General features: G+C 37.4%; 1 non-coding gene across 1 annotated transcript; it reads right to left on the reverse strand.

Moving 5' to 3' along the window:
* Positions 1-2972: 2972 nt before the first annotated feature.
* On the reverse strand, positions 2973-3076 carry LOC111764741 (small nucleolar RNA U13). The gene has a single exon (XR_002797278.1). It is a non-coding gene; the product is annotated as a small nucleolar RNA U13 (small nucleolar RNA).
* Between the last annotated feature and the right edge of the window lie 2942 nt (positions 3077-6018).

The following is a 6018-nucleotide window of genomic DNA, read 5'->3' on the forward strand; positions in this document are numbered from 1 at the left end:
CCCCACAGCAACACTCTCTCCCATCATCATGACACATCCATTGCATTTGGTAAGTACATCTCTGGGCATTGCTGCACCTCATGGTCAATGGTCCACATCATAGCCCATACTCTCCCACGTTCCATCCAGTGACCCTTGGGGGGATCTACAATGTCCCGTAATTGTCCGTGAAGCACCACCCAGGACAACTCCAAGTCCCGAAAACGCCTCCACATCTCATCTCTTCCTCCCATTCCCCGCACCCAGCAGCCACCATGGCCACTTTTCCCACACCAATGCCACATTTTCTCTGTGGACCTTGGATTGGTTGTGTCCATTGCACACCTATGTCAAGAGGGGGCTTAGATTCCACATGGATACTGGATGCAATCCTCCTGCTTTCAGTTGTAGGCACTCTAGACTCCATGGTGTGGTGGTTGACATTCTTCAACTCCATGTTAGCTGAGTGGGGTAAGTTCAATAAATCAGAGTGTAGGAGGTGAAGTCTGTTGAGGCTCAGGGCCTGGATATCATATAAGACAATGCTCTTTAATCATTAGTTTAAAAAGTTCAAAAACAATGCAAGTTATTGGTAGTAGGGTGAGATGTTATATATGTTTGTTTGATGTTATATATGGTCTGTAAGTTCACAACTAATATACACTTATTGTTTATGTATGAGTGATAGATTTCAATAAATTTTTAAAAAAAGAAAAAAAATCAGTTGTCCGTATATGCATGGGTCTATTCCTGGAGCCTCTATTCTGTTCCACTGATACATTCATCTATCTTTATGCCAATATCACACCGTCTAGATGAATATAGTATTGCAATAAACCTTGAAATCAAGTAATATTCGTTCTCCAAATTTATTCTTCTTTTTCATAGTTGTCTTGGCTATTCTAAGCACTTTGAATTTCCATATGAATTTTTAGAATCTGCTATTTTATTTCTACAGAAAGCCCTGTTGGAATTTTTATTGGGTTTGGATTGAATATATAAATCAATTTTGGAAGAACTGACATCAAAACAAAATTGAGTTTTCCAACCCACAAACATGGCTTTTATTTAGGTCTTCAATTTCTCTCAGCAATGTTTTGTAGCTTTCACTGCATGGGTATGGTGGTTAATTTCGCATGTTAACTTGTTTTGGGCATGGTGTCAGGTCGTTTGGTCATATATTGGATTAGTTGTTGCTGTGAAGGTACTTTTTAGAGGTGATTATCATCTATAATCAGTTGACTTTAAGTAAAATAGACTACCCTCAATAATATGGGTAGGCTTCAACCAATCAGTTGAAGGCCTTAAGAGAAAGAGCTTGAGGTTTCCTGAAGAAGAAACTCTGCTTCAAGACTACAACATCAGAAGTGGATGTATCTCAAGTGGTTGAGCACCTCTTTTCCATGTTTGAGATCCAAGGTTTGATCCCCAGTACCTCCTAAAAACAAAACAAAGAAACAAATGAATGAAAAAACCAACTCTCATTGGGGAGCAGATGTAGCTCTGTGGTTAAGCACCTGCTTTCCATGTATCAGGTCCTGGGTTCAATCCCTGATACCTCCTAAAAAAAAAAAAAAAGACTACAATATCAGCACTTACCAGAATTTCCAACTTGTTGACCTCCCCTAAAGATTTAGAATTTTCTAACCACTACAGTCACATAAGTCAATTCTTTAAAATAACTCTCATAGTGTGTGTGTGTGGGGGGGGTGTATACATACATACATATCAGAACTTTGATAAAATGTTTTCCATATTGCCAGGTTTATCCCTATTTCATACTTCTGATGCCATTGTAAATTGTATTCTTAATTGCAATTTTTAATTGTATCTTGCTCACATATAAAAATACAACTAATTTTTGTACGATTAATTTTTTGTATATTGATTTCAAACCTGCAAAATCACTAAATTTACTTATTAGTTCTAGTTGCCTCTTTTGTAGATTCTATCAGATTTTCTACATAGATGATCTTGTCATCTGCTAACAAAGACAGTTTTACCTCTTTCTTTCCAATCTGAATGATTTTTGTTTCTATTTCTTACCTTATTCCACTCTGATAGAAGCTCTGATACAATATTGAAGAGAAGTTGTGGGAGTACTCATCCTTGTCTTGTTTCTGCTCTTAGGGGAAAAAACATTCAGTCTTTCACCATTAAGTATGATGTTAATTGTGGGTTTTTCACAAATGACCTTTATCGCATTGAGGAAATTTCTTCTATTCCTAGTTTTTTGAGTACTTAATCATGAAAGGGTGTTGCCTTTTGTCAAATGTGTTTTCTGCATCTATTGAGATGATCATGTATTTTTTTCTTCATTCTATTCATGAGGTGTATTATAATACATTGGTTTTCATACACTGAAACATTTTTCCTTTCCTAGGATAAATCCTACTTGACTGTGGTATATAATTCTTATAATGTGCTGTTGGACCCAGTTTGATAATGATTTTTACATCTGTATTCATAAAGGAAATAGGTCTGTAATATTCTTTTCTTGTGCTGTCTTTATCTAGCTTTGGTATCAGTGTAATGCTGGCTTCATAGATTGAATTCAGAAATATTCACTCCTCTTGAATATTTGGAAGAATTTAAAGATTGGTGTTAATTCTTTTTTAAATATTTGTAGAATTCACCAGAGAAGTCATCTGGTCTGGGATTTTCTTTGACTGAAGTTTTCTGATTATTGATTCAACTTTTTATTTGTTATAGATCTGTTGAGATCTTCTATTTCTACTTGAATCAGTTTAAGTAATTCCTATGTTTCTAGGAATTTGTCCGTTTCATTTAGATTATATAATTTGTTGGTATACAATTGTTCATAGTATTTTCTTTAATACCTTTTATTTCTGTAAGCAGTGACATCAAGATTTTCATTTCGTTTAGTAATTTGCATCTGTTTTTCTTTGTCAGTCTATCAAAAAGTTGGTCAATTTTACTGATCTTTCAAAGTATCAACTTTTAGTTCAATTGAGCCTCTCAATTTTTTTTTTCATCAGATGGGTGCTATGCTGACAGGCTACCAAGATTTGAAGGAGGCACATCTCACACAAACGCTTGAATACCCATTCATTGTACTTATGAACTACAAAAGGATCAATTAATTTTCTATTCTCTATTTATCTCTGCTCCAATCTTAATTATTTCCTTCCTTATGCTAACTTTGGGTTTACTTTGCTCTCCATTTCCTAGTTTCTGAAGAAGTGAAGTTAAGTCATTGATTTGAGACCATCCCTTTTTAACATAGGCTTGTATATCTATAAATTAACTTCTGAGCACAGCCTTCCCTGCATCCCATAAGTTTTGTTAAGTTGTATTTTTGTTTTCATTCATGTCTACGTATTTTCTAATTTCCCATGTGATTTCTTCTTTAACCCATTTATTAAGTGCATTCAATAATTTCTATATCTACAAATTTTCCATTATTCCTTCTGCTATTGATTTGAGTCTCATTTCATTGTGGTCAGCAAAAATACTTGGTATGATTTCAGTACTTTTAAATTCATTGATACCTGTAACCTAACAAATGGTCTATCCTAGAGAATGATCCATGTGTACTTGAGAAGAATGTGTATTCTGCTGTTGTTGGGTAAAGTGTTCTATATAAACATGTCTATTAAATATAATTGCTTTACAGTGATGTTCAAGTCCACTATTTCCTTACTAATCTTCTGTCTTGATGTTATACCCATTATTGTAAGTGGTATAATGAAGTCTCCTACTGTTAATGTATATGGCAGTTTGATATTATTTATGAATCCCAAAAAGAGAAAGATTATGTTTGTAAAGTAATCTATTCCTCTGGGTGTGATATCCTTTGATTGCATTAAATTCAGCTGAAAAAGGGTTGCAACTGTGGCAGGGAAGAATCACTGGAGCAGGGTACAGGTTGTGGGGGGATGTGTGGGGAGGGGTGTACCTGGGGTGTGCCTCTGTGGAATATGAATGTGTTCTCATGATCATGGGATGTTGTCTTGGTTGATGGAGACCCACAGAATAACTGAAAGAATATTGAATTCCTGTCCTGGGGAGTCCTGCTACATTCTCTCCAAGTGGCAAGAATATCTAGAGTACATGGGCAGTGCCTAGTGAAGGAGGATAGACCAATATGCCAGGACCTTGATACTGATGCTTGTACTTATGAACCTTGTTCTTGTGAAACCAAAACTTAGCCTAGTAATATGTATATTGCCTAAGAATTACATCCTGAAAGCCTCCTTGTTGCTCAGATGTGGCTTCTCTCCAAGGCAATCTCAGCATATAAATTCACTACCTTCACCCTGATGTGGGACATGACTCCCAGGGATGAGCCTCCCTGGCACCAAGGTATTACTACCAAGTGCCAACTAGTGATGCATTTGGAAAAACACCTAGACCAAAAAAGGGAAATATAAAACACAAATAAGTTTTTATGGCTAAGAAATTTCAAAGTGAGTCAGGAGGTCATTTCAGAGGTTACACTTAGGCATGTCTCAGCAGGATCTCACTGACTGCCACAGTAAACAGTGCCTCAAGTAAGGGTGCTCTTGAGGGCTCTAGATACATCTAGATACTATAGACAAGACAGACAACCCCACGAACTTGGCACCTCATCAGTGGGCCTCACCTTGGAATATATGATAACTTATCTCCTCACTGTATCAGAGTTTAATCTTCCAACCATCCATATGTTGGTTGAGCCTTGAATCTCAGCAGAGTTGCAACCAATACCTACTCTCCAGTTTGTTGGACTCACCCAGGACAACTAACAGAAGATGTTGTTGGACAACACCCATCCCCCAAAACAGAGAGTATCTACAACTGCAAGCAAGAGAGTTCCACCCATCTGCCCCATGGGATCTAAGACCCCTCTCAATTGGAAGCAGAGTGGGTATCACTGTCCCCAAATCCTCAATATTGAGGAACAAACAAACATAAGGGAGGAGTGCTAAAATGGACTAAAAATGGACTAAAATAGACATTATTATTCGAGTAATGGAAGAACTTGTAGCATTGATATAAAGACAGTGGTCACCAGAGATTCTGAGGGGAAGGAGATGGAAAATCAGTATAAGAAGAGGTATTTTGGGGACATTGGAATTTTCTGTGTGATATTGCAATGATAGATACAAGCCATTATACATTTTTTCAAAACTATAAAATTGTGTGGTGCAAAGTGTAAAGCATAATGCCATTGACCATGATTAGTAGCAATGCTTCAATATGTGTTCATCAATTGTAAAAAATGTACCACACTAATTAAAGATGTTATTAATGGGGGAAGGCATGGGAGGGGGCAGGGATGGGATATATGGGAATCCTCCTATATTTTCAATGGAACACTTATGTAATACAACGCTCCTTTAAAAATAAAGGAAAAAAATGTACAATTATTTTTTAAAATTCAGTTGAAGTATCTTTGATTAGATTATCTATTAAGATTAGGGCTTTTGATTTGACTACATCAGTTGACCTGACTCAGGCTGAGTCCCTGACCCCTTTCTGGGTCTGATATAAATGGACACTCACTCAACAGACACACAGGAAGAGAATGATCTGTCATTTTTTTATCAGGCATGTGACAGAAAGGAGAAGGCTCAAACAGCTGAGGTCCCAGGGTAAGATAAGCCATTTTGCCTGATAACTTACTGCTGAAATCGGGAAGAGGGCAGAAAGGCCATGACTGATAGAGAAAGCCCAGAAAGAAACAAGCCCTATGCTGGGAGAGGTAGGAAGTCCTAAGAGACAAGCCCTATGCCAGCTCACAGCTGAAATTAGGAAGAAAGCAGAGCAGCTGAACCTGAGAGAGGAAGCCCAGAGGAGCAGGCTGAAACCACACAGAGATAGTCAGCCATCTTGCTTCACTATGTGGCAGCACACTGGAATGAACAGTAGCTGAATTTGGTGAGAAAGCATTTCTGGTGATGCCTTGATTTGTCCTTGAAACTGTAAACTTTTACCCCAAATAAATACCCTTTATAAAAGCCAACAGATTTCTGGTACTTTGCATTGGCACCCCTTTGGTGGACCAACACAATATAGAACCATCTAGTTCTCCCT

The sequence above is a fragment of the Dasypus novemcinctus genome, chromosome 24, assembly GCF_030445035.2.
Source record: "Dasypus novemcinctus isolate mDasNov1 chromosome 24, mDasNov1.1.hap2, whole genome shotgun sequence".
NCBI classification, from domain to species: domain Eukaryota; kingdom Metazoa; phylum Chordata; class Mammalia; order Cingulata; family Dasypodidae; genus Dasypus; species Dasypus novemcinctus.